The 26,657-nt window shown below is 42.5% G+C and overlaps 1 long non-coding RNA gene across 1 annotated transcript; it reads right to left on the minus strand.

Annotated features, from left to right (window-relative positions):
• Window positions 1-22,914: 22,914 nt before the first annotated feature.
• On the minus strand, window positions 22,915-25,789 carry LOC141102496 (uncharacterized). The gene is made up of 3 exons (XR_012235135.1): window positions 25,564-25,789; window positions 24,647-24,881; window positions 22,915-23,868 (listed from the first exon to the last, which is right to left on the minus strand). It is a non-coding gene; the product is annotated as an uncharacterized lncRNA (long non-coding RNA).
• Between the last annotated feature and the right edge of the window lie 868 nt (window positions 25,790-26,657).

Here is a 26,657-nt window from a genome sequence, read left to right on the forward strand (position 1 = left end):
TTTTTAAAATATTGCATTATAGTGTAAATATGAGATATGAGGTCTTTTTGACCCCAGATCTCATATTTAAGAAGTCCTGTCATGCTTTTTTTCTATTACAAGGGATGTTCACATTCCTTGTAATAGGAATAAAAGTGATACAATATTTATTTTTTTTTAAAGTGTAAAAATAAAAAATAAAAGGTAAAATAAATAAGAAAAAAAAAATTTTTTAAACGTGCCCGCCGAGCTCGCGCGCAGAAGCGAATGCATACTTGAGTAGCGCTCGCATATGAAAACGGTGTTTAAACCACACATGTGAGGTATCGCCGTGATTGGTAGAGCGAGAGCAATAATTCTAGCCCTAGACCTCCTCTGTAACTCAAAACATGCAACCTGTAGAATTTTTTAAAGGTCGTCTATGGAGATTTTTAAGGGTAAAAGTTTGTCGCCATTCCACAACCGGGCGCAATTTTGAAGCGTGACATGTTGGGTATCAATTTACACTGCGTAACATTATCTTTCACAATCTAAAAAAAATTGGGCTAACTTTACTGTTGTCTTATTTTTTAATTAAAAAAAGCGTATTTTTTCCAAAAAAATTGCGCTTGTAAGACCGCTGCGCAAATACGCTGTGACAAAGTATTGCAACAACCGCCATTTTATTCTCTAGGGCAGTGGTCCTCAACCTTACTAGTGTCGCGACCCCTTGATAAAAATTTCCCAAGTTGTGGGGGCCCCTAACAGTAAAATTATTTTCGTAGCGTGGGTTTTCAACACAAGACAAGACAAGTAATTTGTGCCACTAATCAACGGAAATTTAGCGCTCCCTGAGTCGCTTCCACTCCTACAGTATTAAAACCCCTTATGATACATTTTAGGATGTACCACTCTCTCATTTTTTTCTCCTTTTATCCCTCTCTATCCTAATTTCGTTTTTTTTCCCCATCCCTCTCTCTAGCCATCTTTCTTGTTCTTTCTCTTATTCTTTCTCCCCCTTTTTCTTTGTTCCTCCCCCTCTTTCCCTCTCCCTTCCATGTATTCTCTATATTTATTCCTTCTCTTACTCCTTGGTGGGGGGGGAATGGGATGAGTGGCAGTGCTGGCGGGGAGTTGGAATGATTGGCTGTGCTGGGGGGAGTTACGATCAGCCAACTTCAGCCTTGATCAAGGTCATCTGCTGATCTGAGAACTGTAGTGGAGACTTTTATTGGCAACTATAATCACAGTTAGCGTTACTCACTGTGTCTCCAACTTTGTGGTGTCTCGTAGCAGTGACACCTATGCCGAAATCAGGAGATGGGGTCTCCTCCAGCCCCTCCCACTTCACATTCCACACCAGTCAGCTGACCTCTAGTCTCTGCCCCCTAGCCATGCCTTGAACTGAATGGGCGGCTGAGTTTGCGGCCGTGGGCTCCAGGAACAGCCCTGCTGGGTGGCCGCAAAAAGGCTGGGACAGCAGTGCTGGCTTCAGGAACAGCCCAGGAATTGGTGACCCCTGGCAAATCATAATTTGACCCCCGAGGGAGTCCCGGCCCCCAGGTTGAGAACCACTGCTCTAGCATGTTAGAAAGAAAATTATAATGTTTGGGGGTTCTAAGTAATTTTCTAGCAAAAAAAACTGTTAACTTGTAAACAACAAATCTCAAAAACAGGCTCGGTCCTTAAGTGGTTAAAATAAGAAAAAAATAACACAAACTCCATGTTTTTAGTAATGCTGCTAATCTTACTGTCTTATGCCACTAAAATTATTGATTATTAAGTACATTGTGGAGAAACACAGATGCATTTTTTTTTTAAATAAAGGTGGGCGAATCGCCGTCATTGCACATCGGTTGCTTTAGGACCACCAGGGAGCGCGCACCCTGGACCTGATGCACATGGCCGGCGGCCACGATGTCCACCGGCCACCCGCGATTGCTCCAGAGAGAAACAGAATGGGGATCTGTCAATGTAAATAGACAGATCCCTGTTCTGTCAGGGGAGGAAAGATAGATCTGCTGTTCCTAGTGATTAGGAAGAGCGATCTGTCTCCTCCCCCCGTCACTACACTCCCCCCACAGTTAGAAACACCTCCCTAGGGAACACTTAACCCCTTGATCGCCCCCTAGTGTTAATCCTTTCTCTGGCAGTGACATTTATAATGGAAAATTGAATACTTACCTTTCCGTAATTTTCCTTTTCTGGTACCTACCCATGGCAGCATACCAATGGTTGGTTGCTTTGCCCCCGACCAATCCACGGGACCACTTAACTCTATAAATAAAGAGTTGTTCCTTTCCACCGGTATTCTTGTAACTAGAACTCAGAACATTAAGGATTATTGAAGGGAGGGTGTATGCTGCCATGGGTAGGCACCAGGAAAGAAAAATTACGGAAAGGTGAATATTCAATTTTACGTTTTCCTGGTGCCTCCATGGCAGCATACCAAATGTAAATAACTCGCTTACAGGGAGGGTACTGCAATAAGAAATTTAATGAAATCTACAGTGCAGATAATTGCAAGGTTTTTTTCCCAAGATCTCGGGAAGTAAGAACTGCTGGGTCTACACTATAGTGTGACATGAAAGTGTTGAAGGAAGACCAACTAGCCACTTGGCAAATTGTCTCAGGGGAGACCCGCATCAAAGCTGCCCAAGAGGAGGCCATTCCCCACGTTGAGTGTGCATTGACCGCATCTGGAATCAGGAAGACAGCCTTCAAGGTAATATCCTCCAAAGTGCATTCTTCTGTGGGTGCAAAAGGAGGATTTGATAGGGCATTAAGTACAATGGGTATAGCGATTTCCTGGGAGGTCGCAATCTTAAGACTGCCTTCAAAAAACGCTCTACAAGCGTGTTCAATGCCCACCACGTTCTCCGTTAGGGCTGACAAAGCTGACACCTGGACTTTAAGCGTGTTCAGGCCCAAACCTAAGTCCAATCCATTCTGTAAAAAGAGTAGTACATTCTGGACTCCGGGTTCCATAGGATTAAAAAGGTTGATCTCTGCCAGATCCATAAACTTTCTCCATACTCTGTAGTAGGTGGAGTTAGTGGATGATTTTCTTGCCTGTAATAGTGTTTGGATAACATTATGCGAGCATCCTTATTCACCCAACCTCTTCCACTCAACTTCCGGGCCCTCAAGTCTAGGATCTCCGGGTGTGGGTGAAAGAAATTGTCCTGAGACAGGAGGATGCCCATGCATGGAAGGGGAAGTGGTTTGCACAGGGCCAGCCTGACTAGGAGCGTGAACCATGGTCTCTTTGGTCAGTACGGGATAACTGCCAGAATCGCGACCTTCTCTGCCGTTAGACGTTGGAGAAACCTCAGTATCAGAGGGGTTGGAGGAAATGCATATCCCCTCTGAAAGTTCCACGGCTGGACTAGGTCATCCACCCCTGCTGACCTTGGAGATGGGAACCTCCTGAAATATAGAGGCGTCTTTGCATTGAGTGGGGAGGCAAAAAGGTCTATCTGGGGAGTGCCCCATTGCTGGCATATCCAGTGGAAGACCGTTGGATTCAGAGACCATTCGTTGTTGTTGCGGAATGATCTTGAAAGATGATCGGCCAATTGATTTTTGGGGCCTGGGATATAGGAAGCCCGTAGATTGATTAAATTCCTCTCGGCCATGTTAGAATGGAGGCTACTTCGCTGGTTAGGGATCTGCTGTGTGTTCCCTCTGGTTCTCTACATAGGCCACTGCCATCCTGTTGTCCATCTGAAGTAGTATGGACTTGCCTCTGAGAAAAATGGCTAGATGTAAGATTGCCATCCATGCTGTCCTTAGCTCCAAGATGTTTGATACCACTTCCTCCGAATTGAATTGCCATCTCCCTTGTACTAACTGGTTTTGGTAGTGTGCCCCCCAACCCAACCGGCTTGCATCTGACGTAAGAATGGTCCACAAGTTGGGTCCAAGGGAGCAGTGAACCAGAAGGTTGGATGGCCTTGTCCACCACAGAGGCTGGACTTCATTGTGAGAGTGATCAGTATCCTCTGCCCCAGGTGATTCTTCCTCCACTGTGCAAGGAAAGCCAACTAGAATCCCCATAGATGCCACCTGGCCCATTTCACCATAGGTATACATGATGAAAGGGACCCTAGGAGACTCCGACAGTCTGATGCTGACGTGGAACGGCTCGGCAGTGCCCTTTTCACTTTCCCTATCACTATAGGGATCATTTCTGATGGGAGTGAAACTGCCTTCTCCGGGGTGTTGAAGAATGCTCCCAGATATGTCATTTCCTGCGTAGGTGTGAGCTGACTTTTTGAATAATTGATCAGCCACCCTAACCAACGCGTCTAGGGCCATTCGTACATGTATTTCCAGGATCTCTTAGTGCTGGGATAGAATCAGAATGTTGTCTAAATATTATAGAACCTATATCCCTTTCTTTCGAAGGGGAGCTAAGATCACCACTAGTACCTTGGTGAAGGTCCTGGGTGCCGTTAAGATTCCAACGGGAAGGCATTGAAACCGGAGATGCAAGTTGCCTACTTTGAACCGAAGGAGCGTCTGGAACTGAAGCTGGATAGGTATGTGAAGTTATGCGTCTTGGAGGTCTATAGAGATCATCCAATCTCCCGGTTGTACTGATAAAATCACTGTGTTTAGGGACTCCATCTTGAAGTGCTCCACATGAATGTATCTGTCCAGCCTCTTCAGACCCAGCACGGGCTTCCAACCCCCCGACTAAAATAAAGTGTAAAGGGATGGGGCGCTCATCATCCTTGCTAAGGATGCTTTGGACGTGCTCACCGATTCTGACTTTAAGTTGCCTCCTAGTCTTGCCCACATAGTTTTTCCCACAGGGGCAAGTGAGCATATGGATTACTCTAGTAGTATTACAATTGATGAAGTTATGAATTTTCAATTGTTTTTTGCCGTCAGAATCGGTGAACACGTCCGTGCGTTCAGTATACCTACATACCGAGCACCTACCACATCTGAACATGCCTTTCAAAGGTGGAAGTTGAGTAAGCCAGTTAGGAGTGGGGGATCTTTTATATTCTGAATGAATGAGACAATCTCTGAGGTTCCTGGAACGATGAGCTCTGAGAAGAGGATGCTCACCGACTATATTTCCCAAGACGGGCGACACAGACAGAATATGCCAATGTTGGCTTAATATTGCCTTAATTTGGTCCCAGTGGGCACCGAATTTGGTGATGATCCTAAGGGGTTCCTGTGTATCATTTAAAGATTTAGGATCTTTTTTAGTAAGAAGTTTCTGTTGATCTGTCTGGATAGCCCTCTTTTTGGCTTCCCTGATGCATGAATGGTAGTAACCTCTCTCCCTAAATCTGCCATAGAGGTTCCTGGCTTCGGTAGCAAAATCTTGTTGGTTGGAACAGTTTCTTCGGGTTCTAAGAAACTGGCCCACTGGTATTCCCCTAATCAAAGATTTAGGGTGATCACTTGTAACCTGAAGAAGAGTGTTAGCTGCTGTAGACTTCCCGTAGGTCTTAGTACTGATCATTCCATTCTCAACTCCTATAGTTAAGTCAAGGAAGGGAAGAGTGTGGGGATGGGCAGTGAAGGTGAGTTTAATGTTGCGATCATTGGTATTAAGTTCATCCATGAATTGCGACAATTCCTGTTCAGTGCCCCCCCAGATCATGAGCACGTCATCAATGTACCTCAGCCACATGCGACTGTGGCCGAGGTACATTGGCGACGAATAAACCGACTCCTCCTCCCACATGCCCAAATGGAGGCATGCATATGAGGGGGCCCAAGCGGCCCCCATAGAGGTCCCCCTGATCTGTTGATAGTAGGTTCCCAAAAATTGGAAGCAGTTGTGTTCCAGGAGGAAGGTGAGGATCTCACCAATGAACTCATTCTGCTGTCCAAGGAGTGGGAATTTCCGCTCGTTGTTCCAGGAACCTTAGAGATTGCCTCATTCATTCAGAATATAAAAGATCCCCCACTCCTAACTGGCTTACTCAACTTCCACCTTTGATGGGTATGTTCAGATGTGGTATGTGCTCGGTATGTAGGTATGCTGAATGCACGGACGTGTTCACCGTTCACAATTGAAAATTCATAACTTCATCAATTGAAATACTACTAGAGTAATCTATATGCTTACTTGCCCCTGTGGGAAAAACTATGTGGGCAAGACTAAGAGGCAACTTAAAGTCAGAATCGGTGAGCACGTCCAAAGCATCCTTAGCAAGGATGATGAGCGCCCCATCCCTTTACACTTTATTAAATTCCATGATGGGAACCCCACCGGACTCACCTTTAAGGGTATTTATAGGTCAAATCTCCCCCTGAGAAGGAGTGACTTCGATAGAATCCTATGCCAGAAAGAAAAAATGTGGATATACAATTTAAACAGTATGTACCCCTATGGGTTAAATAATGAATGCAACCTCTCTGTGTTCCTTACACCCTAGTCCCTACCAGTTATAATGGGACCTTTCTCCCGGTGTCGGGTTCATGGTTAAATTTTACGTCAGTAAGTTCACTTATTATTCATCATCCAGTATTCTGTTTTTAATTTTCCTTTTCCCCGCCCCGTTCACTCTCCCTCCCCCCCCCCCCTTTTTTTTCTTTTTTACATTTCATTTACTTATTTTTTTCCACTCTTACTTTTCCTTTTTTGAGTGCCATTGTTACATTTTTGTTTTTCATTTATCTGTTCCTGGATCTTCACTTTCCTCTGGAGGATTGTTGCACCTACATATCGGCCCACCGATCCTGTATTATACTTTCTGTATGTATGGCTGTCAACTAGTTGCGCTGTTGCTGAGACAACCAGATGGCTACGTATTTACGTGGTTCAACGTTTAGGCTATATAAGGTGACTGTCTAGGCTACAGCGCATGCTCTGAAGAAATCCGAGTGATGGATGAAACGCGTCAGCATGACGCCATCACGCTTCTCATAGCGTACCCACAGACCCACCCACCAGCCCTGGGTATTCTGCCTGGACCTCCGCGAGTGTTTTCAAAACAAGCCCGGGAACTAGATGATTGTATGCACTGCACTAAATACTGCACCTTTCATCTCAACACAATGTTCCCCGAGCCTCACCATCTGGACCTCGCCGGCGATACCCTGTATGTGGAAGGAAGATAGCCTGACTAGCTGCCTGGAGATGGTACGAGCAAGATTTGGCTCCTCTTTCTGATCAGTGTCACGTTCCGGTGTCTACACAGGGGTGAGATCTTACCTTCCACATCCCATGCACGGGATTTCTGCATTTATCTCCAAGCATTGTCCTCCCTTAAAGCACTGATGATTTGACTGATACAGTTATATAATTAAGCCTGCTCCATTTCTCCAGTATCCACAGCTCTCTATACAGGAACTTCCCCCATGGTATTAGTTTCCCACGGTATTGAATGATTACAGTGAACTTTGCATATCAGGACTGCAGTTCTCACTGCACCATCAACAAGTTGGTTACTTCCAGTTCCCCTAATTGACATTCATACGGTGGACGTGAGTTACATAGGGCTGCTTTACCATCCACCTTCCCTCTATTTTGCAATCAGCTTGTATGCTGATATACATCAGGAAAATTAGCTTCCCTGTAGATGACCCACTAGGATATATTATCTCAAATTTGCATGATAGCAGGTGTGCATGGTTTTTGTATGTGGTGGCCATCTGTGTTCGTTAAAGACAACGTTGTCTATTTTATGAATTGGTGGTGGTACTTGTTTTTAAACTACATTTTTTGATTGGTATTCAAGTGAATTATTTAATAAAATTAATAAACATTTTTGATAATTGCCTGTTCCTCTTTGAATTGCTTTCATTTGGAATTAATCTACAACTCCATTTCCTCTTCACCCCCCTTTTTTGATATGCGTAATTAATTCAGAGGAACGCACCTATATTATTGCCTAAGTGCCACTGGTGTAAGCAATTATCTTATTACATACAGGCGTAGTCACTATTGAACTTTCGCCTGCTGACACTATATTGTTAAGCGGAGCCATTCAGTTCCTTTTTACTGCCTTGTTGTTTTCATCTTCTATTGGTAGTATCGTGTTTCTGGCTAGCCTCATGATTGAAGCGTCTAAAAGAGTCGAAAAGCTGAGCATCTGCCTCTGCCAGCGGATAAAGCTTGAGAAAGCAATTGTAGGCGATGGGCCTCTTGTCCACCTTCCGACATTCATCCATAACCACCTCATTGATTTCCTCCATTAAGAGGAAAGCTGATAACTTTTTCTTTAGGAGAGGAAAATATCTCTTCATTTTTAGATGGAGGTTCTGGATCTTCCTCCCATTGGATTGCGTCCTTAACTGCGACAATAAATGGTTCAACTAGAGCAAAGTCAAATGCCGAAGCATTTTCCTCCACTGCTTCTGTCTCGTCTTCAGAATTAACTTCTGGCTAAGGTTGATGAGTGGGTGTATCTACTACTCTTTCACCCGTGGGTGGGGTTACTTGGTCTTGGGATAAAGCCAACTCCCGGATTTAATCCTTGATCAGGTTTTTAATTGATTCCATGGATTCTTGTTTGTCTCTTTCCTTGTCTCCTGTGGCTTCTAGGAGGCACTGACCACATACAAATTTTTCAGGGAGGGCTTGTTTTCCACATACCCAACCTGCCTTATTTCCTGGATGTACAGGGCTGCGCTGGGAGTCATGCCTACTTGAGGCATGTTGGGTGACCTCCGACCACTGCGGGAGGCGTGAGTCGAGGATGAGTGAGAATGACCCGAGCTCCTATGACCCTTTGACCTCCTATCCAGAGAAATTCTGCAGGATGATCTGCGGGATGATCCGTGGTACGGGCTATAAAAAAAAAATAGAAACAAGTAAGGTGTTTCAACCTGCCCGAGATTTTTGCTGATTTATTAACCACTTGCCGACCGCCTAACGCAGATATACTGCGGCAGAATGGCACAGGCAGGCAAAATTACGTACCTGGTATGTGATCTGCCTCCCGAGTGCGGGGGGCGGTCGGCTTCGTTAGGGGAGCGATCCAGGCTGAGGGGGAGACCACTCATTCGTGGCCACCCCCTCGCAATCGCTCCCAACGAATGAGAATCTTCCTCTGCTGCTGTATAGTAAACAGCGGCAGAGGAAGTGATGTCATCGCTCCTCGGCTCTGTATTTTCTGTTCCGGCGCCGAGGAGAGAAGACATCTGAGTAAGTGCACCAACATAACACACACAGTAAAACACACCAGGCATACTTTACACCCCCCATCACTCCCCGATCACCCCCTGACCCCCCCTCCCCCCCGTCACAGTGACACCAAGCAGTTTTTTTTTCTGATTACTGCATTGGTGTCAGTTTGTGACAGTTAGAAGTGGTAGAGCAGTTAGTGTACCCGAGTACCCCTACCCAACGAGCCCCCCAAAAAAGATGTCGTGTCTGCAGCAAGCGCGGATATAGGCGTGACACCCGCTATTATTGTCCCTCCTGTCCTGACAATCCTGGTCTTTGCATTGGTGAATGTTTTGAATGCTATCATACACTAGTTGAGTATTAGCGTAGGGTACAGCATTGCACAGACTAGGCACACTTTCACAGATGCCATCGCATTTTGAGAGACCCGAACCAGGAACAGGTTACAGTTATAAAAGTTACAGTTACAAAAAAAAGTGTAAAAAAAAAAAAAAAAACACAAAAAAAATATCTAAAATAAAAAAAACAAAAAATAGTTGTTATTTTATTGTTCTCTCTCTCTCTATTCTCTCTCTATTGTTCTGCTCTTTTTTACTGTATTCTATTCTGCAATGTTTTATTGTTATTATGTTTTATCATGTTTGCTTTTCAGGTATGCAATTTTTTATACTTTGCTGTTTACTGTGTTTTATTGTTAACCATTTTTTTGTTTTCAGGTACGCCATTCAGCTGCAGCACGGCTTTATTTATCTTGACAGCAACAACGTTTGCTCCCACAATATATAAAGCCGTGACTCCAGCGGAGGTGATATATGCCGAAGCATGGGGGGCAGCAGGGGCGGAGGCGCGATTTGCTCCTAACTTTTGGGGTGGATGCCCCCATGCTTCGGCATATATAAATGGTGCATGTATGCCCATCATTAGAAGTGGGTGGATGAAGGGAGGTATTCTAATGGTGGGCATACCCACCAATCAATCTCTTTTTTTCGTTCAGCCTACAGGCTGCATGAAAAAAAAGATTACAATATATGCCCAACAAGGACCAGCAACGTACTGGTATGTTGCTGGACTTTAAATAGTTATACCAGAATCATGCCTGCAGGTTTAGGTATCATCTTGGCATCATTCTTTTCAGCCAGTGGTCGGCTTTCATGTAAAAGCAATCCTAGCAGCTAATTAGCCTCTAGTCTGCTTTTACAAGCAGTGGGAGGGAATGTCCCCCCTCCCACCGTCTTCCATGTTTTTCTCTGGCTCTCCTGTCCCAACAGGGAACCTGAGAATGCTGGTGATTCCACCAGCTGACCATAGAGCTGATCAGAGACCAGAATGGCTCCAATCATCTCTATGGCCTAAGAAACCGGAAGCTACAAGCATTTCATGACTTAGATTTCACCAGATGTAAACAGCGCCATTGGGAAAGCATTTTATCACACTGATCTTGGTGTGGTCAGATGCTTTGAGGGCAGAGGAGAGATCTAGGGTCTAATAGACCCCATTTTTTTCAAAAAAGAGTGCCTGTCACTACCTATTGCTATCATAGGGGATATTTACATTCCCTGACATAACAATAAAAATGATTAAAAATAAAAATGAAAGAAACAGTTTAAAAGCAAAAAAAAAATAATAAAGGAAAAAAAAAAAAAAAAAAAAAAAAAAAAAAAAAAGCACCCCTGTCCCCCCTGCTCTCACACAAAGGCGAACGCAAGCGTTGGTCTGGCGTCAAATGTAAAAAGCAATTGCACCATGCATGTGGGGTATCACCGCAAAGGTCAGATCGAGGGCAGTAATTTTAGCAGTAGACCTCCTCTGTAAACCTAAAGTGGTAACCTGTAAAGGCTTTTAAAATGTATGTAGTTTGTCGCCATTGCACGTTTGTGCGCAATTTTAAAGCATGTCATGTTTGTTATCCATGTACTCGGCCTAAGATCATCTTTTTTATTTCATCAAACATTTGGGCAATATAGTGCATTTTAGTGCATTAAAATTAAAAAAAGTGTGTTTTTTTCCCATATAATGTGTTTGAAAAATCGCTGCGCTAATACTGTGTGAAAAAAAAAAATGAAACACCCACCATTTTAATCTGTAGGGCCTTTGATTTAAAGAAATATATAATGTTTCGGGGTTCAAAGTAATTTTCTTGCAAAAAAAAATATTTTTTCATGTAAACAAATAGTGTCAGAAAGGGCTTTGTCTTCAAGTGGTTAGAAGAGTCGGTGATGTGTGACATAAGCTTCTAAATGTTGTGCATAAAATGCCAGAACAGTTCAAAACCCCCCCAAATGACCCCATTTTGGAAAGTAGACACCCTGAGCTATTTGCTGAGAGGCATGTCGAGTCCATGGAATATTTTATATTGTGACACAAGTTGCGGGAAAAAGCCAATATTTTTTTTTTTTTGCACAAAGTTGTCACTAAATGATATATTGCTCAAACATGCCATGGGAATATGTGAAATTACACCCCAAAATACATCCTGTTGCTTCTCCTGAGTACGGGGATACCACATGTGTGACACTTTTTGGGAGCCTAGCCGCATACGGGACCCCAAAAACCAAGCACCGCCTTCAGGGTTTCTAAGGGTGTACATTTTTTATTTCACGTCTGCCTATCACAGTTTCGGAGGCCATGGAATGCCCAGATGGCAAATGACCCCATTTTGGAAAGTAGACACCCCAAGCTATTTGCTGAGAGGTATGGTGAGTATTTTGCAGACCTCGCTTTTTGTCACAAAGTTTTGAAAATTGAAAAAATAAAAAAAATAAAACATTTTTCTTTTCTTTCTTCATTTTCAAAAACAAATGAGAGCTGCAAAATACTCACCATGCCTCTCAGCAAATAGCTTGGGGTGTCTACTTTCCAAAATGGGGTCATTTGGGGGGGGGGGGGGGGTTGAACTGTCCTGGCATTTTATGGCCTTCAAAACTGTGATAGGTAGTGAGGAGTGAAATCAAAAATTTACGCCCTTAGAAATCCTGAAGGCTGTGCTTGGTTTTCGGGGCCCCGTACGCAGATAGGCTCCCAAAAAGTCCCACACATGTGGTATCCCCATACTCAGGAGAAGCAGCTAAATGTATTTTGGGGTGCAATTCCACATATGCCCATGGCCTGTGTGAGCAATATATCATTTAGTGACAACTTTTTGTAATTTTTTTTTTTTTTTTTTGTCATTATTCAAACACTTGGGACAAAAAAAAATAATATTCAATGGGCTCAACATGCCTCTCAGCAATTTCCTTGGGGTGTCTACTCTCCAAAATTGGATCATTTGGGGGGGTTTGTACTGCCCTGCCATTTTAGCACCTCAAGAAATGACATAGGCAATCATAAACTAAAAGCTGTGTAAATTCCAGAAAATGTACCCTAGTTTGTAGACGCTATAACTTTTGCGCAAACCAATAAATATACGCTTATTGACATTTTTTTTACCAAAGACATGTGGCTGAATACATTTTAGACTAAATGTTATTGTATTTTTTTTATAACAAATTTTCGGTCTTTTTCCATTTATAGCTCAAAAAATAAAAACTGCAGAAGTGATCAAATACCATCAAGAGAGAGTTCTATTTGTGGGAACAAAAGGACGCAAATTTCATTTGGGTACAGCATTGCATGACCGCGCAATTAGCAGTTAAAGCGACGCAGTGCCAAATTGTAAAAAGTGCTCTGGTCAGGAAGGGGATAAATCCTTCCGGGGCTGAAGTGGTTAAAATATATATATATACACACAAACTTTGGGTGGGTTACTGCCTTTTCTTTATCCTTGCTGTTAAGCTGGAATAGTGTCAAGGTGGACTCCCTGTTCTCCACCCTTTTAAAACGTTCCTGTCCACAGATTGAGGTCTTTCAACAAACACCATTTAAAGCCTTTAGAAGGAATAAAACGTTGCAAGACGCACTGGTGAGATCAGAATATAGACCAAGGGAACATATATCTAAAATGACATTTCTTGGTAAGAAAAGGAAAGGGTGCTTTCCCTACTTGAATTGCATTCAATTTAAACTTATACTAAAAGGTGACCATTATGTCCATCCTGAAAATCGAGATAAGGTTGCGATTAAAGGATTTTTTACATGCCAATCCTCCTACGTGATCTATATTCTGACCTGCCCATGTAAATTGCTATATGTTGGTGAAACCACTCAAAAGATAAAAGATCGAATCGCACAGCATCACAGCACCATTAGATTGAAACAACCAGGATTGCCAGTATCAAGACATTTCTTGGAGAAAGGACACCAGGACTCAGACCTAAGATTTATGGTGCTTGAGGAGGTTCCCTGAGATAAAAGAGGGGGTGATAGAATACTGAAACTTAAGCAGCGAGAGGTTTGGTGGATCAATAGGTTACGAGCCCTTTATCCAGATGGAATCAATAGGGACAATGATTTGTACCTATTTTTATGACGATCTGGTTAGCGACTTTTTTGCATTTTCTATTTTCAGATAGAGTCGCATCTTGATACATGGGAAGTTGTATCAGAAGGATGAAAGTTTCATGAAGTTTTGATTGGAATCTGTAGATTACATGTTTATTGCATTTCTATGCGATTTATTTACATAAGATACTTTTTTCTGGATGACTAATGAAAATTTGTTGTATATATTCATTGATGCTTTAATTATGACATTATGAGTTGAAAGATTGTATTTATCTCTTTCTCAATCTATCTGGCTTGTGTAGGCATTTACCTGCCTAGGTAGGAAACAAATGTGAACGGATATGGGGTTCATTTTTTTTCCTAGTGCTTTTCATTTGGAAGCACGGGACACACCTGTGGGGCAACATCCACCTGTGTTAGAGATTTTGAATAAAAGAGGGAATTCTTTGCAGAATGTTCTCACAAAGCCATACAGGAAGAGCAGGGATGCTCGCAACTGTATACAGTAGCTGCCATTGATGTATATGATGAACTGAAGATTCAGTAAAGTATTTGCATTGGAGAACGTGTTCCTTCGTTTATGTTTTAATATATATATATATATATATATATATATATAAATAGCCCTATGTGCTTTTATATCTGCCTTCTATATCTATCTATCTATAATACACTCTTCATATGTGCTTTAAAATGCATGGTTTTCCCTTTCACGAACAAGGAAATAATGATGTTATGATGGTTTTGATTTTGGGCTGGTATGACATTTTTTCCAGGGCTGGCTTTTATTCCCAGTCCGACCCTGGCTTTGGGTGTACCAAAATGGCCGCTGTTAGCACTTCAATGTGCCACGACATCACACTGTGACTCCGCCCCCCAAACCGGAAAAGCAGAGCCCAGTGGAGCGTGCGAAGCGCTGACATACTCAGGAAGGAGGAAGTTCACGGGGAACACTGTCAGGAGACACATGGAGGAAAGGAAAAGGTAGAACAAACATCCTGCTCATATACATTAAGTGAGACATGTCAGTAAAAGGAAGATAGAGGAGAATGGTAAGCTCCTGGTATCCTTTAGGTTGGCCCCAAAAAAAGATCCACAGAAAAAACGGACTCCCATACTTATCTGGCGCCTTTAGCAGCCTAAGTAATGGGATTCCATACGGCAGGAGAGCATAAACCTGCAACGGTCGCACCATATAGTGGTGAGGTAGGGCTGATCATGATCCTGCAGGAATGAGGACAGAGAAAAGAATACCGGTGGAAGGGAACAACTCTTTATTTATAGAGTTAAGTGGTCCCGTGGGGAGGTCGGGGGCGGAGCATTCATTGGTATGCTGCCATGAAGGCACCAGGAAATAGTAATCAGTGGCTATTTTTAGCACTGATCACTGTATAAATGTCAATGGTCCCAAAAAAGTGTCCGATCTGTCTGCCGCAATGACGCAGTCCCGCTAAAAATCGAGTAAAATAATAATAAAAATGCCATAAATCTATCCCGTATTTTGTAGACGCTGTAACTTTTGTGCAAACCAATCAATATACGCTTATTGCGATTTTTCTTTTTTTTTTTTTACCAAAAATATGTAGAAGAATACATATCGGCCTAAACTGATTTTTTTGGGGGGGATATTTATTATAGCAAAAAATAAAAAAATTGTTTTTTTTTTTTTTTGCAAAATTGTCAGTCTTTTTTTGTTAATAGCACAAAAAAAAAAAAAACAAACAACGCAGAGGTGATCAAATACCACCAAAAGAAAGCTCTATTTGTAAGAAAAAAAAGACATACATATTGTTTGGGTACAACAACGCACAACTGCGCAATTGTCAGTTATCGTAACGCGAAAATTGGCCTGGTCATTAAGGGGGCAAATCCTTCTGGGGCTGAAGTGGTTAAAGGTGGGGGGGGGGGGGGGGGGGGGGGTGACATCATGTTTCATGTTAAACCTTAAATATGGGTTTGACATGAAACAATGTCAGAAAGGTAAAGGCAGAATGAGCCTTTAAAGTAAAATAAGCAGACTCTATAAAAAATGTGGCATATAAAAAGCTAAGCAGTATCTAACGCTGGATGCCATACACCTTTAAATACTTTTCATTGCACCTGCAGGCAGAATGGAAAAAATCAAATCGATTCCTCTATCCACGCTATAAAGGGCAGATGGACAAATCTCCCACTGAGCCTATTGCGATCTGACGGTGGCGACTGACAGAATACCTCAGCAGTGGCTACATCTGATTGGATGCAGTTGCTGTTGGGCAGTAAAATGTTCCATTTGTTTCCTTTGATTTTTCAGTTGAATGTCAGGCAGGAGGGCAGGGACAGGGCCACCCACAGTGCGAATTGCAGCCAGTTCACCGGGAATTTTCCATCATCTGATCAATTAATTTTTATGCACACACACACACAGGGGTTCTTGGAGACTCAACAGGGAGCAGGGGACTTGATATACTGTATCCCATACCATGATATAGCCAGATACCTCAGCACCTTTAATTTGGGCTCGGGTTTCCGATTAATGAGCTCCACATATAATAGTACAGACAAAATAAGAAACGGCTACACCTCTCCCATGGGCTCTAAGAAAACTTTATTGGAATATGAAAATATCCAAAATGACACCAGAGGACACCAGCAGTGGTCAAGGTAGACGCATTTCACACAACAGAAATGTGCTTAATCATTACAAAGACATTATATAAAAGAAAATTGCACACAGAGAACTGAGTGAGCTGTCAACACTTTACTAGACACGAAGTTTATACAAAATAAAAAACAAATAGTGTAGCACTCAAAAATAAGTGAATGTGAACATTAATTCCATAGTGAAAAAATATATATAATAAATCAAATATAACATATTTGTGCATCTTGAATAGACCATATAGAATATTGGGGTAAAAGGAAGTCCATGGGTGGTGAACCAAATGAAGTGATAAACCTTAGGGGATACTTGATCATGAAGTGCACACAAGAAAAAAGTAAGGTTGGCACGCTTACCAGACGAGATGGACACACGTACTGTATAGCACGTGGGTCAAGCAGGCTTTGCTGAGAAAAAAACCCTCAAAGGAAATCATCCATATGAGGCAATGATTAGAGGATAGACTTCAGTAAGGAACAGCTGATCCCCCCTCAAACGATAAACTCCGTGGTGAACAGCAAGTCCGGTATATCTCAAATATGAAGTTATCCCATGATATCAGACATGTAAAGATAAATAAAATCTACATAGTGTAACACTGTTTGGTCTTTTTATTTAAAAAAAAAAAAAAAGAGGGGTTCACACTTACAAGAAATTGAATAAAAACGAGCTTGTCTGATAAAATGTATAGAGAGATTGCCTCTGTGTGAACCGGCACTAAAAGTACATAATATAGGACTACAGATACACACTTATTGTTGCATGTGGAAGCATATTGTACCATGTGGATATAATTACAGCGCTCAAAATATTACAAAACAATCAATTGATGAGTGAAAATAAGTAAAAACGGGCCTTGATAAGGGCAAAACCTGTTGATGTAATTTCCAGTTTTGCGTTCAAACAAAGTCACTTCTGGTTGTCAATAGAACGCACACTGGATGTGTCGGTTCCTATTGCATTTCCTTGCTAATCCATGCTCAATTTAATTTTTTATTCTGTAAGTACCTATCCTAGTTTGCGCAATAAATCCTTGCCAAACTGTACTTCACTATTAGTCCCCTTCTTTATTTCATTTTTGGTAAAACCATCCACACATGACTGGTACATCTGGGGGAGATCTCCATTGGATCCTGATGTGAACTGCCATCCCTGGCCAGCATTCTAGCCTGAACCATCCCTAGACTGAAAAGTTAGGGGTCCATTCCATTCGATGAGTGGGTCACTGGAGGGGTGTATGGCGCACCTTGAAGTTTGGAGCACAACTGCACTTTATTGATTGGAGCACATTGTTCACTATTATATGGACGTTTTTACTTATTTTTCCTCATCGAAGTTTGGTTTGTTGGTGCCTATAGGTGGCAATAAGGCACCTAAAATAATAAAATTGTGCCACGTCCCACAAAGTATATGGAATTTGCAATGTTTGGAAAGATGAACTTTAAAGGCACAAATATAGATTTCTTAACAAAATTATTTTATTAATATACCTATACAGTATATCACAAGACATACATATATAGCGTTAAACATAAGTTGGACTACTTGTGGTTCCCCTAATATAAGGAGCAGATATCGTTTCCTGTGTGACAATACTGAAGATGTGTCCACATGAGGGTATCCTCTTAGTTGGGGATCCACTTTTCCACTTATAGATTAAAAACAGTTCTGCACTACCTGTTTCGCGACTATAACCATCGCTTCTTCAGGAACTTGAATATTTCTATATAGAAAGATATTTTTAGTAACGATATACCATACAAGACAACTTACAATTATAAAATAAATATAAAAACAAGTTGCTGGAAAAAATAATTTAATGTATGTAAAGAATATATCTAAACTCACATGCGCCGTAGGTACCAGACAGCAAGACCCCCCCAAAAGGTATCATTTTTTTTCTCCCCCCTCCCTCTCACTATGGCTTCTCTTTCTTTCTTTTCCCTCTCAGGGAATACCAGCAGTATCAATCTGGCACCATATTGTCTGTCAGCAGAAGAGTTTTCTTTACTCTTTATTAGCAGCAGATTTTGTTACATAATACCAGCAACGGTCTCAAGGTAAATCCATGCTCCTTGCTGTACCATTTACATTACTATTATGCTTGTACCTTTTGAGCTGATATTGAGCCGCATTGGAGAACTATGTTTCCTCTCCCCCTTTTTTTGCCCATGTTTCTGTCCGCATTTAGATCTGCAAAGCTTTAAACAAATCTGCCATAAAAGTCTGCTTTAATCAAACAAGCCACATGTTTTTCTTATAAGTGAATATCGGGAGGGATTACCCCAGTGCTGTGTTTTGGCCTAGGCCAACAAGGGCCAGGCCTAGGGCGGCACTTTGGTTGCCCTAGGGCGGCTTTTTTGCCTCCCCCCCCCCACCAAAACAGCACCCGCTCTCCTCCCGCACAGCAGGGCACATCAGCAGAGTAAAGCTTAGGAGTGCAGTGGCGTCGCGGCTGCAGATGAGGCCAGAAAGCAGTGTAAGCAGGAGCCGTCAAGCCGCCCCCATAAAGCCGGGATTCTCTCTCTCTGATTGGTCCTCTGCTGTGGCCAATCATGGGGAGGGAAACAGCGGTCAGGAAGCTGGGCGGCGGCACGGCAAAACCAATTAGAGCCGCTCTCTCTCTTCTCCCTTCACCTGACAGAAAGGGTAGGGGGCGAGCGGGGGAGTTCTGCGCTGCTGCCGAGTTCTCTGGTAAATGGAGCAGCAGCGCTGTGACAGGGAGAGGAGAGATGCAGGCTGTCTGTGTATCTCCCCTGCTCGCCCCCCCCCTCCCCTTTCTGTGAGTTGAAGGGAGAAGAGAGAGAGCGGCTCTAATTGGTTTTTCCGTGCCGCCGCCCAGCTTCCTGACCGCTGTTTCCCTCCCCATGATTGGCCACAGCAGAGGGCCAATCAGAAGACTCTGGAGGCATCATGGGAAAAGTAGTCCCTGAAGAGTGGCGGCCCCTGTGTGTCCACAGACATCATGCTACAGCCCCCAGCATGCATGCACTCTGCTGGGGGGGGGGGTTACAGGAGGAGAAAAAGAATACTGTGCTGGGGGAAGCCAGATAGGGAGCCACACTGTACCCCTGTACCCGCATCACCAGAGCCATGCTGTACGCACACCACCAGAGCCACGCTGTACCCGCACCGCTAGAGAGCAACGCTGTACCCGCACCACCAGAGCCACACTGTACCCGCACCACCAGAGAGCCACGCTGTACACGCACCACCAGAGCCACGCTGTACACGCACCACCAGAGCCACGCTGTACCCGCACCACCAGAGAGCTATGCTGTACCCACACCACCAGAGCCACGCTGCATACGCACCACCAGAGAGCCACGCTGTACCCGCACCACCAAAGAGAGCCATGCTGTACCCGCACCACCAGGGGAGGAGAAAGATGAAGCCACTGCCAGGGTAGAGACATGCTACACTACTGACTAGAGTCGGCCTGGGCAACCCAGAGTGAGCGAACGTCCAGCCAGAAGGATCACTGTTGCGGTTTCACCGGGTCTGGTAAGAGAGCCTGTTGGCCATTATCCATTACTGTTCCCAGGGATTGAGCCATTAGGAAGTGCCTAACCTGATATCCTCTAGGCCAACCCTAGTGACGCCACTGTCCCGGAGCCCACAAGTTCCGGCACTGAGTTTCGGTAACTGGCCAGACAGGGATGCGCCAGCGTGGGCACCCAGGACATTTGCCGCCCGGAGTCCCACAAGCGGCGATGGGCTTCCCGTGGCAGCCGACACCTCTCTCCCCACTGTCAGCCATACACACTCCTCGGCTCCTCCTCCCTTCTCCTTCTCGGCTCCAATGTTCTAGTGTACACAGCCAGGAGGAGGAGGAGCCACAGAGGAGGGACACGACTTTAGTGCAAGAGCCTCCCAAAGCACCCAGCACATATCCCCTTACCCCCCAAATGAAAAGATGCCGCATCCCTCACTGTCCTCCTCCCGCGGCATCCATCTGTCCTCCCATGAAGATGACAGGGCGGATCTTAAAAAGGAAGGGGTGTGGCCTTGACAGGAAGGGGTGGGTCATAGTTAAATTAGGGGGTGCGCAAGCTTATTCAGGCCTAGGGCAGCACAAAACCTAAATACACCATTGGATTACCCTAGTATACATCTACAGACCACCACACCTGGAGCCACTTACCCTAATTATATACTATTTTTCTATCACTTTTTTAGTTACCTTGTATGTCCCCACACCCTGACATATGTGCTAATTGCAGCTACTTCCTTGCTTTGGAGGCCCAGGTGGCTGTTTCCCTTTTTTGGGGGGGTCTTGCTGTCTGGTACCTATGGCGCAAGTGAGTATATATATATATATATTTATTCTTTACATACATTAAATGTATTTTTTGCAGCAGCTTGTTTTTATTTTATAATTTAATTTAATTGAATAAGTTGTCTCATATGGTATATTGTTACTAAAAATATCTTTCTATATAGAAATATTCAAGTTCCTGAAGAAGCGATGGTTATAGTCGCGAAACATGTAGAGCAGAACTGTTTTTAATCTATAAGTGGAAAAGTGGAACCCCAACTAAGAGGATACCCTCATGTGGACACATCTTCAGTATTGTCACACAGGAAACAATATCTAGTCCTTATATTAGGGGAACCACAAGTAGTCCAACTTTTATGTTTAACGCTATATATGTATTGTGATATATATGTATATTAATAAATTAATTTTGTTAAAAAAAAATCTATATACGTGCCTTTAAAGTCCATATTTCCAAACATTGCAAATTCCATATATTTTCACTCATCAATGGATTGTTTTGTAATATTGTGAGCGCTGTGATTATATCCACCTTCTATTTGTCAAGTGAAAAGCACTTTGTGTACAGCAGCTACAACCACTAGTAGCACTTATTTTTATTCACTTCTAGCGCAAGTATATACATATATATTTGATATATTTTTTCACATATTGTACCATGTGATAACTCTGAATATATGTAAAGTTGCACAAGGCCAAAAATATCACATCCACAGGTGGGTGGTAAAAGCTAGGGAAAATATACTAAAGTTCCATCAACCCTATAGGATGGTAAATATATCAGTTACCTATGTCCACCCTGCACATGTATGAAACCATATGTGGCCAAAGAGCTTACATCTGAAGATGGGTGGTAAAAGTTGGGGGAAATGAAATCCCATCAACTCTATAAAAGTTGCATATGATGACATATTAAACCATGTGGCAACCCTGGACATGTATACAATCACACATGGCCAAAAGTATCACGTCTATAGGTGGGCGGTAAAAGTTGGGGAAAATATACTAAAACCCCTATAGGGTGGTAAATGTTGCCTACATCCACCCTGGACTGGTATGAAACCATATGTGGCCAAAAATCTCACATCCACAAATGGGCGGTAAAAGTTGGGGAAGATTTGGGAAAGTACTCCAAAGATAGGCATGGAGGTGCTCGTGGCTTCAGGTCCTTTTTAGCAGGAGACTAGATAGAGATTTATATAAGCATCTTAGAACTGCTGGGACTTGTAGTTCTGTATTGGTTGTGGGCTTCTATCTGGACAATGGAATTGTTGGTCCTTCCCTGACAGGAGTTTGATTGTTGTGATTGTTGCTAGAACTTCAGACCTACCTGGAATCATTTCATTAGCAACTTCGGCTTTAGGGGAAGCTGGCAGTGTAAAGGTGGGTAGAGCTATTATTAAAGATCTACTTTAAATTTAAGGTAAAAGTCCACAACAAGGCAAAATCATTTAAATTAAAACATTGTAATTACAATTGTATTTTAATTAAAACAGTAACTGGAATACCTGATATTTTGAAATCTACTAGAAAGCATAGTGATTGTGTGGGCACAACAATATGAATACTATGTGGCCAATTTTCTTAAACGTGGACTCCCAGATAAAGAAATATTGTCTAAATACAAGAGGCATTTTATTTCTTACTTGATTCCTGGGTCTTCTTTGTGTATTTGTTCCAAGTCTTTAGAGTACTCCTCATGTACAGTACTTTATCTCTGTGCTTCCTGTAATAAAGACTGGTCTGTGCTGCTCTCTCTCCTTGTGTAGGGTGACTGGTGTTATTCACCCCTCTATAGTGTGCTGCAAGCAGACTGTATTGGGTGGACCTTCTAGGTTCCACCCACAGTTCTGCTCTCTGCATTGGCTATGTGCAGAAAGATGATATTTTGCAAGGTAACATCTAGGTCTGCAAAGGCATTTGATGCACACAAGAGAAATACTATATCCTTTATGGCTATTGACTAACATATTCACATGAAAGTTTTTGTCAAAAAACAAAAGAATAGTCTAGAGTAGGGATGAGCTTTGTGTTCGGTCGTTCGCCGAATTACGAACGTTATGGGCTGTTCGTGCCAAATTCGAGTGGCACGTCACGGCCCATAATTCACTACGGCAGCGCAGTGCATTGCTGGCTGATGATTGGCCAAGCATGCCCTATGACCCGCATGCTTGGCCAATAACAGCGCCGTCTGTACAGACAGCCTAATTGGCTGAAGCCAGGGTCAATTATGGCTCAGGGGGTTTAGTACACGCACCACACTATATAAGGCCGCCTGCCTGGCGGCCCTGTGTAGTGTGTTCCGGTGTTGAGAGAGAGAGATAGATAGACAGAGATAGAAGTTAGAGTAGGCAGGCGAGTCAGTTAGCTGCACTTACAGTGTATTGTGTATATATACACATCCTAGGTGTTGTGTGTATATATATATATATATATATATATATATATATATATATATATATATATATATATATATATATATATATATATACATACACACACACATACACACACACACACTGTATTCAGTTTAGCTAGATCTGTTCCTGTTATTCTCTTCCTACTGACATGCAGGCAGGTGTTTTTACAGTATCTACAGCTATCTGAAGAATATTGCTGGTGTTCTTCTGATCCTATTAGTCCTATTAGCTACAGTATTTACAGTTAGTGTAGTGCGTCCTCTGCACAGTGTGTACCTAAAGCTACCTGAAGAAAATTGGTGGTGTTCTTCTGATCCTATTAGTACCACAGGCAGCTGTAGTATTTACAAGTTAGTGTAGTGCATCCTCTGCACAGTGTGCACCTAAAGCTACCTGAAGAAAATTAGTGGTGTTCTTCTGATCCTATTAGTACAGTACCGCAGGCAGCTGCAGTATTTACAAATTAGTGTAATGCATCTTCTGCACAGTGTGCACCTAAAGTTACCTGAAGAAAATTGGTTATGTTCTTCTGATCCTATTAGTACCGCAGGCAGCTTTAGTATTTACAAGTTAGTGAAGTGCGTCCTCTGCACAGTGTGCACCTAAAGCTACCTGAAGAAAATTAGTGGTGTTCTTCTGATCCTATTAGTACCACAGGCAGCTGTAGTATTTACAAGGAAGTGTAGTGCGTCCTCTGCACAGTGTGCACCTAAAGCTACCTGAAGAAAATTAGTGGTGTTCTTCTGATCCTATTAGTACAGTACCGCAGGCAGTTGCAGTATTTACAAGTTAGTGAAGTGCGTCCTCTGCACAGTGTGCACCTAAAGCTACCTGAAGACAATTGTTGTTGTTCTGCTCCAATTAATACCACAGACAGGCAGCTACAGTATTTACAGTTAGTGTACTGTGTCCTCTGCACAGTGTGCACCTAAAGTTACCTGAAGAAAATTGGTGGTGTTCTTCTGATCCTATTAGTACAGTACCGCAGGCACCATCGATCACAAAAAGTGGAAAATGGGATTCCCGCCTGAGTACACAATAGGTAGCACTCACTGCATGTATGTCGGGGGGTGTAATCAAAATGCTGTATTGGAAAAAGGAGAAAAATAATAAACTAAATGACCAAAAACACACCCTGAAGAGTAAACTACACAAAGATTTATTGGCAATAGAAAGCAAGGTACAAAAATATTAGTAACCACCCCTAAAAGATAGATATGGTGGGAGTGCCCACATCAATGGGACCCCACCAAGCTATCTATACCCTCCCTGTAAACAGTGTGTATATACCTACATGGATAAATGAGAGAGCCCACAATGGAGGGAGCACCCCTTCCCCAATATACAGCACTGCCCTATAGCACCTGTAATACCCCCAGCTACCTGAGAATACGGGCTGAACTGGGAAATTCCTGACGGGACAGCGTGATAATGCTAATGCAAAAATAGTTCACGCTGTTCCCATGAACAAATAGGATACATATAAAGAAAGATTCCCCTAGGCGGACTTTTAAGGCACTTGAAAGTAAATATAGTAAAAAAGTTTGACAGAATATATAGCAATTAATAATAAATGAATTTTATTAGAAGACAAAATTGTTAAAAACTTGTAAGAATGTAACGAAACATTAATTTATCTACATAATTCATTGCTATCAATAGAAGATAGGTATATGAGGAGACTCTTCTCACACCCAACGCGTTTCGGGATATATAGTGTTTAGTCCTTCTTCAGGGGTGTGTACAAGCATGGAGAAGAGAGATTAATCTAGGATAATTAAGGTAAACGATAATGAGTGGATTACTATGGCATATAAAGACATAGAATTGTCTACTCTGAATTATATAATTAAATCACTTACATGGTATTGAATGGTGAGGCAGTTGTCAGTATGTTTCGTTAGGTTGCATTAAAAACATGGAATCAAAACAGCGTTGGATATTAGTGCTGGAAAGATTGCTGTCCTCTCGACATCATGGGCATCAAAAAAGTTTGTAGGTATATGCCAAGTGGTATTAACCTCAATGAGAGGGGGTTCCCCCTGCGTTCCCCGGTTGCTTGACGGCCAGAGTGATGTACTGAGGCAAATGGAATCCCTGGGAGTAAGGAAAGGTATACCATGAATCCAGATTGAGTATACTGGATGTATATAATTATGATAGTAAATTAGATCAAAGAGTATATAGATACATACTAGTAGTTGTAGTTTGGTGAATTGGAGGGTATGACAAAAAATGATGAGGGGGAGGGGTAAGACTGATGGCTGGAAATAAAAAATATACAGAGATATGTAATAAACTATCAACAGATAATTAATTTGAAAAATGGTGTAATTAAAAAGGTTGAAATGTAAATGAATGTAAATAAAAGATACTAGCTGATGTATTTGAAGACAAAAAATGTCTTAATAAGTAATAATTTTTTGAGAAATAATGTCGGTTTCATTGTCATTTGGACTTAGGGATAGCAATATAAAAAAAATATATGTAAAAATTATATATTGGTATTAAGACACTTAACCATCCAATATGAATAAGAGGATGGTATATTGGAGTGTAGATATCAGAGCCTGTGTGTATATACTATTTAATTACTCTGTATTGTAATATAGGAATGCCATGTGGAATAAGAATGTTGCTTAGAAAAGCTAGATCAAGTAGACTTTCTTTTGAAGAAAAGAGGGGATAACTTATCAGTTTACAAAGAGAACTAACTAGTAGTTACACGTATAAAAGAGTGAGATGTAAATAGCAGGTTGGAATGAAAATAAAAAGTTACCTTGTCAGAGGGGGGGTTTTTTGACAGACCAGCCACACGTTACCAGCGTCAGCTATCCAGTGCTTGAGCTGGGAGTGGGTAGGTCTGGTATTTATAAGTAGGAGACTCCAATTAGCTGGCGTTACAAATTACGCTCAGCTGGAAGTTGGAGCTCGTTGCCAGGGAAACCCTAAACGCTGCCCCCTGAGACAAGTGTGCGCGGCGCGGCCCCTACCGCGCATGCACGAACGACAGCACGTTGGAGCGGCGTCACGCACACCCGTCCCACCGACACGATCTGCCTCACCGGCGGACTGCGCATGTCCGCCGGAGTGGCAAGATGGAGGCTGTGGGCGGAGATGGTAAACGTCCAGACAGCCTCCGAGAACGCCGCCCAGATAGTTAGTCTGGGCGGCTTTCCGTGCCGGGCAATCACTCTGGTCGGCCACATCCCGGGGAAGGCTAGGGGGAAACAAAAAGAGTAGTAAATAGTGGTAAACACAAATGAAGCGATAATTAATGTAACCAAATGGACATAAAAAATAATAAAAAGGGTAACTTTGCTTGAAGATGCCAAACTGGTTGTTAGGATAAGACAGCAAGACCAGCTGATGCTAGAAAAACAAAAAGCATAAGGTTATACATTTTGTGGGCACAGGTTTGGAAACAGCAAAGTCAACTGAATGATAGAAGAGAGAGGATCATAGTCTTATACATTTCTAGGTATGGGTTTAGAAACAGCAGAATCAGCTAATGACACTGAACAGAGAACAAAGGTTGTACATGTTATGGATGCAGGTTTCTACCAAATGCGACAATTTGTAACATAATAGGCATAGGCTGATAACATTTGAACAAAATGAAAATTGTGTGACTATTTCAGTGTTTAGGACCATAACCATATAAATCTTTCCATGGTTCAGTAAGCTTGTCACTTATTCACGTTGTAATATAGAGTGAGCATGTATAAGTTGTGTACTATATACATCTAGTGACATTTGGAAAAATAAATAATAATGGTAATAACAAACAGACGTAGAGTATATGAGGGAAGGCAATAGTTCTTGTAAAGGAAGAACAGGAACAAAAGAACCAATGGTGAAGATATATAGGTT

The sequence above is a fragment of the Aquarana catesbeiana genome, linkage group LG01, assembly GCF_042186555.1.
Source record: "Aquarana catesbeiana isolate 2022-GZ linkage group LG01, ASM4218655v1, whole genome shotgun sequence".
NCBI lineage: Eukaryota > Metazoa > Chordata > Amphibia > Anura > Ranidae > Aquarana > Aquarana catesbeiana.